Source organism: Eptatretus burgeri, chromosome 10 (assembly GCF_056783735.1).
Source record: "Eptatretus burgeri isolate ZD-2024b chromosome 10, Ebu_testis_v1, whole genome shotgun sequence".
Lineage (NCBI taxonomy): Eukaryota > Metazoa > Chordata > Myxini > Myxiniformes > Myxinidae > Eptatretus > Eptatretus burgeri.
The window spans coordinates 93,924,042-93,939,041 of NC_140970.1; the positions used below are offsets into that span (position 1 = coordinate 93,924,042).

At 33.1% G+C, this 15,000-nt stretch overlaps 2 long non-coding RNA genes across 2 annotated transcripts in view; one reads left to right on the plus strand and one right to left on the minus strand.

The window, feature by feature from the left end:
• The window catches only part of LOC147019149 (uncharacterized), a 2,135-nt gene extending 765 nt beyond the window's left edge, over nucleotides 1–1,370 (plus strand). Inside the window, exons 1-3 of the long non-coding RNA XR_015062644.1 lie at nucleotides 1–596; nucleotides 851–908; nucleotides 1,198–1,370. The exon at nucleotides 1–596 is cut by the window's left edge and continues 765 nt beyond it. This is a non-coding gene — a long non-coding RNA (uncharacterized LOC147019149). The remainder of the gene's footprint in view (nucleotides 597–850; nucleotides 909–1,197) is intronic.
• Nucleotides 1–15,000, minus strand: part of LOC147019148 (uncharacterized) — a 103,012-nt gene that overhangs the window by 50,695 nt on the left and 37,317 nt on the right. The gene's annotated exons all lie outside the window — the stretch shown is intronic.

A 15,000-nucleotide genomic window follows, 5' to 3' on the forward strand; every position in this document is an offset into this window, starting at 1 on the left:
GGTTTTGGACTGTCATGCTGTGAAAAAATAGGAACTATTCTGTGAGACAAGGTCTCGTGTTTATATTTTATCTCAGAACACGAACTGAAAACATTTGAATCAAAACTTTTATGGCGTGGTTTATGTCCAAAAACGATTTGCAACTCGGGCGGTGGCCAGATGAGATCATTAAGAGAAGCTTGTCATTTCCTGTGCCCACACCCAATGATTAAGCAATTTCCTCATCGTTGCTTTATAAGCGGTTCGCCAGACAAAGTTTCTGCCAGACAGGATTTTCATTTTTACAACTGAGGCATGGACGATATTTCTTCCGATGAAGCCAACAGCCCACTACAGAGTTGGTAAGTTTGTGTATGCTTTTCTCTTTGAACGATGAAGCAAATGATTATTAATTAAATCATGATAATTCTGATATATATATATTTTTTCCCTGACAGGGCATTGGAAGAAATTGAGTTCACATATCACGACGTGGTTCATGAAATTAATACTCTTATTGAAGAGATCAATGATTTTAGAAGAGAATTGAAAGACATTTTCAATGAGTGGCATGAAGTCTTATCACGTCCTCTCATCTCGAAGGAATTAAACCAATGGTGAGACACGTGTGTGTGCCTCTCTCTCTGTCTGTCTTTCTACCTACCTCTCTCTGCTCTTATTGAAGAGGCCAATGATTTATAATGACTGGTCTCTGATCTCGAATGAATTAAACCAATGGTGAGGCACGTGTGTGTGTGTCTATGTGTGTGTGTATGTGTGTGTGTGTGTGCGTGTGTGTGTGTGTGTGTGTGTGTTGCTTTCCCTGTCTGTCTCTTCATCTATACCCTTGACTTATTTTTTTTTTTTTCAGCACTATCGCACAACATCAGCTGTTGAAGCAATCTTGTACAACACATGATTTTCTGGAGGTAAATATTTCTGAATTATTATTAATATCACTCGTACAACACATGATTTTCTGGAGGTAAATATTTCTGAATTATTATTAATATCACTCTCTCTTTAGAATGTCGCCTTATGTTGGTTGCATCATTAGTTTGGACGTGGTTTTGTCAGTACACTGGAATTCATTTTATTGACCTTGAAAGGATGACAGGCTCCTGGTGTGTTAATTCAGTGGTCAACGAGGCTTATTCATATTACCATGTAATTATCTTTATAGAACCTAATTATTATCCACTTTTTGTTTCAAAACAGAATATGGTGTCTGAGTTTCGAAATCACAAGGCATCTGAAGAAGATTGCTGGGAAAGATTGTACATTCTCGCAAATGAATATTTAATATTTTCAATATTAATAAATTATATTTGTTTTGTTTACAATTACTTGATTCTGAATTACAAGAAAAGAATAAAAGAGATGTAAAGGGGGGGTTGGGGGGGAGGGGGGTAGGTGCGCTCCCCAATGACCCATCACCCCCTCATCCCATCCCTCCCCTCCCCATGTGTGTGTGTGCGGAAGGGCGGGGGGTGGGATGAGGGAGGTGGTGGGTCAAAGGTGGGGGCGCACAGGGGGGATGAGGGGGGGGTGGGGCTTGTGTGGGCGGGGCTTGTGTGGGCGGGGCTTGTGTGGGTGGGGGGTGTGGGGGGGGGGGGGGTGTGGGGGGGGTGTGTGTGTTTGTGGGTGGGGCTTGTGTGGGTGGGTCTTGTGTGGGGGGGGGTTTATGTGGGTGGAGCTTGGGTGGGAGGGGTTTATGTGTGTGGAGTTTTTGTGTGGAGCTTGTGTAGGCAGGGCTTATGTGGGAGGGGTTTATGTGGGCAGGGTTTATATGGGCAGGGGTTTATGTGGGTGGAGCTTGTGTGGGAGGGGTGAATGTGGATGAGGCTTCTGTGGATGAGGTTTGTGTGGATAAATGCATGGGTGGAGAGATGGGGGGATGGGTGGATGAGTGGAGTTTGTGTGGATGGGTGGATAATTTTTAATTAAATAAACATGTTGTGTGTGTGGGGTACTAATTAACTAATCACTAATTATGTGAATATGATGAATATGGGTGGAGCTTGTGTGGGGTTTGTGTGTGTGGAGCTTGTGTGGAGTTTTTGTGTGGAGGTTGTGTGGAGCTTGTGTGGGGTTTGTGTGGGCGGGGTTTCGGTGGGAGGGGCGTGTGTGGGCGGAGTCAAAAAGGGGCGGAGTCAAAAATTTCAATTTATTGGAGCTTGTGGGGGGGTGTGTGGTGGGGTTTGTGTGGGGTTTGTGTGGGCGGGGCTTGTGTGGGCGGGGGCTTGTGTGGGTGGAGCCAAAAAGGGGCGGAGTCAAAAAAATTCAATATATCTTTGTCTTTTGTAATTCCTGTGAATAAAATGAACCTAAAATCTCTTCCCCTTCCAAATCATATATCTTATAAGTCCAAGGAACCGTATCTATTACATCAACAATTTTAAAAAGCTCGTTGGTCCATCTTTTCGTATAACCTTTTTCAAAATGAGATTTCCACCTATATATTCTTACGATATCACCAACTTTGAACTTAGGTTTTCTGACATTAATCTCTTTTTCATATTTTAATTTTGTAAATGTTTCTCATGGCTTCATATTTGTTGACGTGTGAATCGTGTCATTGTACTTATCCACAATATCTTGAATAAAAGATGACCATTGTTGTGAACCGAGTTGTGTGAATTTTTTATATAGTCTCTCTTTTAAGGTACGATTAAAACGTTCAACAACAACTGCCTTCCCTTCATTAAAGGTACTGTATAATGTAATACTGTTATTTTTTAGAAAATTCATAAATGTCTTGTTATAAAACTCCCTACCCTCATCAGTCCACAATTTTTTAGGTTTTCTCTTACTTTTATTAAATATCTGTTGGAAGGCTAACATAAGAGTATTACTTGTTTTGTTTTTTAATGGTACAACCCACGCATATCTACTCCTCAAATCAATAACGGTTAAAGCATACTTGTACCCCTTATCATTATTGAGTTCAATCAAATCAGCAGACCAGATATAATCAACTTCCTTGGAATAAACTTTCCTTCTCTGAAACTTTGTGAATATTGGTTTATGTAATTCATCAGCTAATTGCTCTTCAGTCTTAATGGCATCATTAGAGCCTATAAGTTTTTTGAATTTCCAAGTCCAAGTTTCAATTTAGCACTAATCATCTTCTTCACGATGAACCTATCAACTTTTTCTCTCAAGGTTGGATTTTGTATCAGAGACAAATTATACAACATTTCTCTATCGGCTTCATGCTTTTCTTCCAACGTTGTGGTATTCCCATAATCAATATCGTGTCTCATGCACACTTCATCAACTCTATTGATTGGTTTACTCCAGGATTTAGGATTGTCTGCCTCATCTAATCTTTTATCCAAGTTTGTGCCTGGACCACAGAAAGAATACCCTGGAAGATGTAATTCCCTGGTATTCCAGTAGTTGTAAATTTACTTCCTGATAAAAACTTTTGTATATCTCCTCCTAGTTTGTGTTGGGGGATAAATTGATTTTTTTGAACCACACACCGAACATATACCTTTTTGTATAACCCTGTTATTTTTACTTTTAATATATGAAATATTTTTAGTATTAGTTTTCTTTTACATTTGAGACAATAACTCATTTATTTATGAGAAAAATTCCTGCAGAGTGCAAAAACCTTTTTAGTTTCCAACATGCACATTTGAATCTTAATTTTTAAAACATAAAGAATCCTTAGAAATGCCTTCACTCTCTCCCCCATTTATTTAAGAAAAAAATAAAAATGAAAAACTTGAATTAAAATACCTGTCTTCTCGATGTCAATAGTCTTGTCGAAAGTATTGTAAATAGACTTATCAATTCTTTGTTTTCCTCCTCGGTGGGTTGAGTTATTTTCTGTAATACCCCTAATCTTTTTTTAATCTCACTGGTTTCCATATTTTGATATTTATTTTGTCTCGCTCTTTCCTCCCTCTCCTCCTTCTCTTTCTTCTCCCTCTCCTCCCTCTCCTTCTCTTTCTTCTCCCTCTCCTCCCTCTCTCTCTTCTCTCTCTCCTCCCTCTCTCTCTTCTCTCTTTCCTCCCTCTCTCTCTTCTCCCTCTCCTCCTTCTCTCTCTTCTCTTTTTCCTCCTTCTCTTTCTTCTCCCTCTTCTCCTTTTCCTCCTCTTCCCTCTCTTCTTCAACTCTTTCCTCATCCCTTACTATCCTTGAATCGCTTACACCCCATAGAATATTATACATATATTCATCAGGATTTCTTGTTATTCCTGTATCCAAAATAATTTTTTTTACAACAGGAAACCAATAAAATTTCTTTTGAATTTCTAAAAGAGCCTTACCTTTTCTTAACTTTATAATTTTTTCATTATTTAACATTCTAATTAAATCTAAAGTTGTCGGTTTATCAACATCAGCATAATGCCAATCTTTTATTGAAAATACCTCATTCTTATGTTGTAGAACATATTTATTAAAATACCGAATACCCTTTTCTTGAAGGTATGCTTGGACACAGAAATGATAATTTTCTTGAAGCCTTCTTGCTGTCATTTATGTATTAGAAATATATGTTAGAACAATATTATGGCACGAAACACCTCCCCATCTTCCCATAGTTAAATCATTTTGTATTTCCTTACTTATTATATATAATCCTGTTTTTTCTGTTTTCATGAGATAAACAAGGGCAAAACCATTATTATATTTACCCTTATTAAATTCTTTTATTTGTTGTTTACTAATCGTAGCCCCACAAAACTCATTCTCGATACCAAGTGGATAATATTCTTCCTTACGAGACTGATTTAATTGTTCCAGGTCTTCGAGGTTAATTTTAAATGACCAATTATACCCTAAATCATTCATATCATACCCCCATTGTTCTATTCTCATACAAACGATACGCCCTTCTTTATAAAAATTTATTTTAATTCGAACTGTGAATTCTGTATGACCTGGAGATAATATCAACACTTCTGTATCTTTGGAATACACGGCTGTTTTATTTAAGGATATATATTGTGATAAATCGCTTAATCTCACCAAGTCATTCGCGTCAGTCGGGCTTGGATAATTTTTTAATTTATAAGCATTTTTCATGTTAATATTTTTGGTTATATTATATTTATGTCGTTCAGCCTGTGCCTTTGTGTAATAATTTGATAAATCAATATCCAGTTCTTGAGATACACCAAAGATAGAACCATCTTTACCAACATAAGTCATTTATATTAGATTAAAAATAATATCATAAAATTTTTTATTTTTGTTGAGTTGAAATAACACATATAGGCATAATTGGCCACAACACTTGGAATTTAATTCTTGGACTTGAAATGTTTGATAAACACCATTCTGTAAGAATTTTATGACTTCAACAGGTGGTGGAAGACCAAAACTATCAAAATAATATTTGTCTTGACTATTAAAAATACAAACCCAATGAGAACCGTTCCCATTATTATCTTCTAAGTTCATAATAATATTCTTTGTATGTTTCGGCACATTTGTTAATTCATCTCTCATACAAATAACCACATTATGAATTTTTAATTTCTTACAATATTTGACAAGTTGTAAATTTGATGTTGTATTCTTTCCAAATTCTTTCAACCACTCATCAATGCTCATTTATTTATTAGAAAGATATAATCCATTACCTCTTTTCGTTAATTTTACACCTGCTTGTGCTATAGAAGAAAGCATATCTCCAACTAGCAATCTCGCTTTATCAGGCAGACCTTCAAGTTTTTCAGCAAAATCGACAATTACACCACTTCCACTAATTTGTTTCTCCAACTCTTTGTTATGTCTTTCCAATTCTTTTTGAGCCTGGAGTTGAGCCTTCCTTTCGTTGGCAGTTTTCACCGCTGTTGAAATACCACCCGTCAATGCTCCAACCGCACTTAAACCAGCAAATAAAGGAATTAGAAATGGGAGAAATCCTCCACTCGTCTCTCTTATTGAATATTTTTTCAACATTGGTTTTGTCATTTTAATTTTAAGTGAGCCAGTGTCATTCAAGATTTTAACCTGTTCTCTTGTGAGAAAAACATCAATTCTTACTGCTCCTTTTCTCTGAATTGTATTAACGTTAATCGTACAAGGCTTTTGATTTTGAACACAAGATGATAGTTTATGAAGATTGATTTGATTAACATATACCCCAGTTGGTACTTTGCCACTCATTTATTTAACAAAAAATTATGTGAGACTAATCATCACACCATTATCTGTATTAATCTGCAATTCTGTTTCTTCCAAAAGCAAACAATATGTATCAACTTCTTCACTCTCTCCTCTTTCAATGTATAGGGAAGTATCCACTCGATTAGACTTTATAGTTTCCTTTTGAGCGCTCAGGTCAAACGCATAGATTGTATACAAACTTTTAAATGCTGTCATATCCAAAATAGGTTCTTTATTTCCATTACTTTCACACACCTTTTGGTAAGACTTGTATGCTTCAGCAAAATCATTTTTTCCCAATTAATTTCCAATCTATCTCGTGGGTAAAATGTTCCATCTAGAGAAACGCGAAGTTGTTTCACCTTAGCATTATCACTCAATGCATTATTCTTATCAGTCGCAGTATCACCATCTGGCTTTTTAAAAATGATCCACAGATATCGTGGCTTTCCTTCCAGAACACCCAAATTCCACGTGTAAGTAGTTTGATTGAGTTTAACGTGTTGACATCTTCTTTTGAGGTATGATACACTGAGTGGTTTCTTTGAGTTAAGTCTTCGATTCAACATCTCTTCTGTTTTAAGATTAGGAGTATATTCACTGATATACCAACTCATTTCCTCAATTACAAATTTATTCTGATCACCAAAAGCACTACCAACACCAAAAAGCAATCGATTTTCATTATCATTCCTTTGTAGTTGAAATCTAATTTTAAGGCCATACAGAACTTTATCATGATCACAAAATCCAAATATACCTTTAAGAGGAACTGCCACAGTAAAACTATTTTCTGCTTTTGTATCATCATTATACATTCCTTTCCTTTGAGTATACCCAGGGTCTGTGTTTGTTCCCGTTGACATATCAGGAATAAAACCTTCGACAGACCCCTTTCCCATTCTATCACTGAATGTATAGAGTGTAAATTTTATCATTTCAGATACAGCAGAGACATAATCAACCGCTTCAACTTCTTGTGTTCCAATATACAAACGCACACTATCAAACATTTTCCAGAAGAAATCATTTACAAGTGTAGCGTTTGTGTTATTCCCAGCCTTAGTGAATTTAAATTTACACAACAAGAAACTTTCGGAGAGATTCAAATAGGTTTGTTGATTATTTATTTCAAAACTTTTTGTACCATTCGTATTCCAGTCTGTTCCAGTTATTGCATTTACCTTGAAGTAATCTTCTTTTTTAGTGGAGTTTGAGATAATAATAGTATCATCCAAATCATAGATACTATCAATTGCTTCCATACTTGTATTTATTTAGGAAAAAAAGATGTTAAAACTTTTGAAACCCTGATCCAAGTATTTGAATTATTTTCTGTCGTTCTTGGGGGACAACTGAGTTTTGCCTTTCTTAATTTCTTTTATTGCTTGTAATTTATGAGATTCCTTCTGGGCATCTTTTATACTCTTTACAGCACCTGCAACATTTCCCACAGCAGAAGCAGTTGAACCAATTAGATCTTTATGTTTAAGAATAGTTGAACCAATACCCATGAGAGTATCAATTATCCCATCTCCTCTAAATTGATGCCCAACACCCCTTTGTCTCTTAGGTTTATAGTATCCTCTACCAAGATACATACCTTCACCCTTGTAGTATGGGGAAAGGAACATCCCATCCCCTGTAATTATTTTATATTTTCCCAACTCGTGTTTCCTCACAATAACCATCGTATTTATTTATTGGAAAACTTCACGTAGGTGAATTCTGATGGATATAACTTCTCCATTAAAAGAAATCACCACGATTATCTTGGTCGGTTATCCTAAAATTTACTCTGTGTATGGTTTTTCCTGACACAGGTAGATAAACCAAATTTTTGGGTTCCATATTGAATTTATAACCAATTGGGGTTGAGTATGCGCTGAATGAAAATATTGTATTTGTTTTTTTCCCATCATTATAAGCACCATCAATCAAATCACAGTGAATTAACACCGAATTTATTCCTGAGGATATTTGAATGACATTATCACTGTAAAACGTCCCATTAGTTTCAATCTTTTTTGAGGAGAAACCCAATAACTCTCTAAATGAATTATCAATTGTGAAATCAACCTTGTAGTTATTTTTAACTTTAATCGTTGATTTTGAAGTATGTTTTTGAATGTTTATAACAATATTTTTTGGTTCATCACCCTGTTCTTTCATAAGACGAGCAATTTCGGAAGATATTTGAGAAATCTCATATGCTCCGGGTGAGACTGTTATCGTTTTGTATCCACTTCCTGGATTATAACTAAACTTGTCATTTTTCTCGGTTATATTAAATAAGGTATTATAAGTTTCCATGGACAATAAAGATGCCTCATATTCTTTTGTTGTGTCAAGTTGTAGTGGGTATGGGAATGAAGATGTGTGGTCGCTTGTTGTGAAATTGAAACTAAGGATTGTGCTTCTCATCTTATTTAATATGAGATAAAATGTCTTTATATTGATATTTATTAATTATTTTCATGTTCATCAACTGGTCTAAAATGGCTGATGCTTCATTAAAACAATTGTTATTTCCAGCCTTCTTACTGCCTAACAACAATAACAGTCTATTAACTAATTGCGATGGGTCATTTGGAAGAAAACTAACACCTGAACCAAGGATACTTAAAGCCTGAATAATGTGTTTCTCCTTCTCATTCTTCCTACTTTTACCAGAAAGAATAACCTTATAATTTAGAGTGTTCAGCAGATCAATATATACTCTATCATCATTATTTTCCATATCCAATGGTTTATCAATATACTTTGATTCATCCCTCACAGTTGAACCTTGTCTTCCATCTTTTGTGAGAAGAAACATTAATCTTGGAGTTAGTTTAACAGGGGTTGAGCAGAACCCAAGAACCTTAATTCATCATTAAATATCAATACCTTTTCTTGAACAAGATGAAATATTGCTGATTGTTCTGTTGGAATGAGTCCTGCTTTGGTTTTTGAATCCGCTGAATATTCATTGTTTTGAAGAGCATTCACAATATAATCAGGGGGTCGATTAATCTCTTCCAGTTGTTGAAATAAACCTTCATCATCATATTCTAATTCTCCTAAATGCTCTAATTCTTCCTCCGTCATTTGACTGAAATCTTTTAACATTTGAAGTTTTTTAGGAGTATATTCTACCGTGGGAACTGTGGAAACATCTTTCATTTTTCCTTGGGAAGTTTTTAAAAGTGGTTTAAAAAATTTCTCTTGTTTTCTTTCAAATGCTTCTTCGCCCGTTAGTTTCTGTCTGCGTTTCTTCTTTATGTCTTCCTGCTGTTTTACAACTTTTGAAACCAACTCTTGATGTTCCCTAAATCTTCTTGCTCTTTCTTCCGCATCCATTTATTTATTGAAAAATATCATTTAATATCTCATCTTGTTTCACAACAATATATTTATATTTTTCAGTCGTGTGTTTCATGTAATCCCCAAATTCCTTTTTACTACATAATGTAGAACAATTGTCTCTCCAAAAATTGTTTATATCTATTGAATTTAACTTGAATAAAATAAAAGTATTAGCATTGTTTCTGATGGAACGACGAGGAAGCTGAAAGTACGATTGACTAAGATAAATACAATTACAAGAAGAATGTCTCCCTCTTGTGTAGTAGCTGTCCATTACCGTTTGGTTTCTCTCATTAACACAATCATCAAAGATAACGAGGTTCTTTTTGGATTTATCCAAATCTTGGGGAGACGGTATATCATCCGTATTATCACTCAGAATACAAGTTATCGGTTTTGATTTCTTTTACATCTCTGTGTATCACAAAATAGTTGTATTATATCTTCAATGTTAAAATCATTTAGGTTTTTTGAAGTTTAAATAAACCGATTATATCTTCTTTTTGAAGACCAGCATTAAAACCTTGTGAGAGTAGTTGATACTCTGGTTGAAAACTCGACTTTGTGAAAATTATTAAATTATCATAATCTAAAAAGTTGGGAGTGAGGAGCATCTTTAAAAGTAAGCAGGTTTTTCCACATCCACTTGAACCAACTATGAGGCATCTTAATGAATTTGGGAGATTTTTATGGTTGTCAAATTTTATCTTATTTTCCCAAATAGGTAAAAAATCATTCATTTATATATTTGGAAAACAGGTTATTTAATTTATTCTTGGCTTTTTTCGAAATTCTATATTTTATCCTAAGTTCAGGTTTAATTTCAAGATAATCCATTATTTTATTTATGCAATATCTTGTGTTGATATTTCCCTGAAAATCACATCCATGAATAAGATATAACAACAATCCTTTGAACATTTCTCTCATACGTTCAGTTTCTTCCCTTGTAAGGAAAGGTGTGTTCTCACCCTCGTTCTTTACATTCATTTCTCGAATCAATCTTGTAAAGTAATTCATTTTTGGTGTAAATCTAAAAGAATTATTTTCCTTTTTATATTTTTGATTATCATTAATTAGAAGATAATCACAGAATATACATTGTTTATAGGCTTTTGACTCTGTGTTTAATCCCCGTCTTTCACACGCAGGACAATTCTCAAATTTGTCATATGGAGAATCATGGAATTCAAGAGGCTCAAAATCGAGTAAACTATTCATATTTATAAAGTAAAACTTTACTTAAACTGAAATTCATCTTCGATATCATCTTCGATACTTTCAGAATCATCTATACTTTCATAACTATCATTTGAACACAAACTCTCGGTGTCATAACTATCGTTTGAATGCAAACTCTCGGTATCATAATCACTCTCATAATCTTCAAAATCTTCAGTTGAATATTGGCTCATTTAATTAGTAGAAAAAACATTACCATCGATATCGATATACATTTTTTCATTCACAGATTCAACTGCTACATTTTTTATATTAAAGGTAATTTTAAAATGATCCTTAACTACAATTGAACGAAATGTCATTTCACCTGATATATTAACATCCTTTATTTCATCAGGATTTATATCTTTAGGGTTGTTGAAAAAAATACAAATTTCTCCTTGCATATTACAGATGGTCTTATCTTTTCTTTCTAAAGCTTCATCCATAAGGTTTTTATTTTTTGATACCTTTTCTTGTTTCATTGCTTTTTCTAGTTTTGAATATATTGCCAGAAGGAGAGGAGAAACTTTTGTTAGAGATACCTTAATTGATGTTCTTCCAGGTATACTAAAAGCCCTTCCACTGAAGTAAATTGAAGAACTCATCATATCCACCATAATTGTTTTTATCCAATAGTTGTTATATTTATCTTTGTTCAATTTTACATCCTTGACATATTTCTCAGCATCTTTAACAAATGAAGAGATTGATTGAAACTTGTCTTTTGTGTCTTGAAACATTGTATTTATTAAGTGAAAAAGTTGGAGGATAAAATGGTTTTAAGCACAGATTCACCTGTAAAATAAACGAAATTTTCATCAAGAAAATTTTAGTTTAAGCACAGATTCACCTGTAAAATAAACGAAATTTTCATCAAGAAAATTTTAGTTTAAGCACAGATTCACCTGTAAAATAAACGAAATTTTCACCAAGAAAATTTTAGTTTAAGCACAGATTCACCTGTAAAATAAACGAAATTTTCATCAAGAAAATTTTAGTTTAACACAGATTCACCTGTAAAATAAACGAAATTTTCATCAAGAAATTTTTAGTTTAAGCAAAGTTTTATTATATAAATATGGTGAATACAACATACTGCGATGTTTGTAATCACGAATATAAACATTATAGAAAACACCTCCGAACCAACAAACACACATTTAATCTATTTCACAAAATATCCCCTCTTGAGTTGGAAAGAAAACATTGTGATACCTGCTCAAAGGATGTTTTGAAGAGTAGTTATAATAGGCATCTTCAATCACAAAAACACAAGAAAAATGAGTTTAAAGTAAAGGGAGACTATTATATTGAAAACACTGATGGGGCATTTAAAGGGCATATAAAAATAAGGATTTTTCAATTTGGAGAACCCGGTCCATCATCAATAATTGAATCAATTGAAATAGTGAAACCTGATGTTGAAAAATTTATTAAAAAAACATTAAAAGAAATGAAAACTTTAAAGTTTTATATGGGAGTGAAAATGAATATGAAAAGACAAGATGAAGAACAAACTCCTTATATGAGGACAGATCTTCATTTTATAACATCATTTCAAGATTTTTTGAATAGTGGGGTTTATGAAGAACTATCAAGACAAGAGGAGGATGTTGATAATACAGTGGTAGGAAGTGGATTCAATATTAAAAAATCATCTTTTTAGATGTACACATTCTAAAATCAAACCCTCTTAAAGCTTCTTCTTATATTGAATTACCAAAAGAAATAAAACGAAAGAAGGCAGTTGTTAATATTAAGAATAATGATAATAAATGTTTTCTCTGGTCTGTTCTTGCTCACTTACATCCACCAAAATGTAATTCAGAAAGAGTAAAACAATATATGAAATATGAGAATACCTTGGACATTAAAGATTTTAATTTCCCAATGCCACTAACAGATATTCCTAAATTTGAGAAAAAGAATAATCTTTCTATTAATGTATATGGATTAACGGATACAAACAAAGTTCAAATATTAAAAATTTCAAACAACTTTAAAAATGAAGAAACACACATTGATCTTTTATATTTTAGTGTTGGAAATAATTCACATTACACATACATCAATAATTTATCAAGATTAATCTCTTCTCAGGTATTCAGAACAGCAAACAAAATATATCCTTGTAAGCGATGTCTTAATTCATTTCATACAAAAGAACGATTAGAACAACATTCAAAATATTGTAGTAATCATAAATCAGCTGTAATTACAATGCCTAAACCTGGTGAAAAGATTTCTTTTGAAGATTATAATAAATCTATCATGCACCCATTTGTGATATACGCTGATTTTGAATGTATCCTTAAAAGATAAATACTGCTTCTCCTAATCCAAAAGAACCATATACAAATAAATATCAAAAACATATTCCTTGTGGTTTCTGTTATTATATCAAATCATCTGTTGGAGAAAAGTATAATAAACTTGAACAGTATAGTGGAAAAAATGCTTCACAAGAGTTTGTAAAACGATTAGAAAAGGATTGTATAAGACTAAGTAAATTAATGAAAGAAACAAATGAACCGATGAAATTAACCATAGAAGAAAAATTAGAATTTAGAAAGAACAATATCTGTCATATTTGTGAGGAGGAAATTGAGGAGTCTAAAGTTAGGGATCATTGCCATCTTACTGGTAAATATAGAGGCCCCGCTCATTCCTGTTGTAATCTTAATTATAAATTACCTTCTTTTATTCCAGTCTTTCTTCACAACAGCGCCAACTATGATACACATCTATTTATAAATGAACTTTCAAAAACACCAGGGAATGTTTCTGCCATAACAAACACAAGTCAAAAGTATATTTCATTTACAAAAATGATATTCACAAAACCTATAACTCGTATTCGGTTTCTTGATTCTTACAAGTTTATGGGAACACCACTAGCCAACCTCGCATCAAATCTAAGCTCCACGGGCTCTTTTCCAAATCTTAATTCATTCTTTCCAAAAGAGGAAATTCTAACTAAAGAGGAAATTCAGATTAAAGAGAGAATTCAAAGTAAAGAGGAAATTCTAATTAATGAGGAAATGAATGAAGAAATTCTTACTGAAGATGAAATTCTAATTATACAGAAAATTCGAACAAAGAATGAAATTCTAACTAAAGAGGAAATTCTGATTATAGATGAAATTCTGATTAAAGAGGGAATTCTAACTAGAGGGGAAATTGAAACAAGGAATGAAATTCAAAGTAAAGAGAAAATTCTTACAAGTAAGGGAATTTATCCTTATGGTTATATGGATTCATTTATGAGATTTAAAGAAACACAACTTCCTTCAAAAGAAAGTTTCTATAATAACCTTTATGAAGAAGAGATAAGTGATAAGGAATATAAACACGCACAAGAAATTTGGAAAATATTTAAGATAAAGAACCTTGGAGAATATCATGATTTGTATCTAAAAACAGATGTTTTATTGTTAGCTGATGTGTTTGAAGCTTTTAGATCACTCTGCCATAATAAAAATTGTTATGGATTAGATCCTGCCCACTATTTCACAGCTCCTGGTTTAGCTTGGAGTGCAATGTTGAAAATGACAAAACAAGATATAGATTTAGTCAGTGATGTAGATATGCTTTTGATGATTGAGAAGTCTAAGAGAGGTGGAATATCACAAGTATGTTCAAAAAGATATGCTAAAGCAAATAATAAATATCTTCCAAATTATGAGAGTGAAAAAGATAGTAATTATTTGATGTACTTTGATGCTAATAATTTGTATGGATGGGCAATGTCTCAATCTCTGCCTTATGGTAAATTAGAGTGGGTGGAAGAAAAGGATTATGAAAAGGCTTTGATGAATATTGTTATTTCTTCTCAAGAGAAATTGAATGACAAAGAAGAAGGTTATTATTTTGAAGTTGATTTGAAGTACCCGAGTGATCTTCATAATAAGCATAAAGACCTTCCTTTTGCATGTGAGAAAGAAACCCCAAAGAAAGAATGGTTCAGTGATTATCATAAAAGTTTTAATATTAAAGGCAAATCAACAGAAAAGTTATTAACAACATTCTATGATAAAGAGGGATATGTTTTGCATCAAAGGAACTTGAGACAATATTTATCTGCTGGGTTGAGAGTAGCTAAAATTCATAGAGTTTTAAAATTTAAACAAAGTCCTTGGATGAAAAAGTATATTAAATTCAATACAGATATGAGAACAAATACAAAAGTAAAATTTGAAGGGGAATTCTATAAATTGATGAATAATGCTGTCTTTGGAAAGACAATGGAGAATGTTAGAAACAGGCAAAACATTAGATTTGCAACATCTTGGAAAGAAGCTTCTAGATTGATAAATA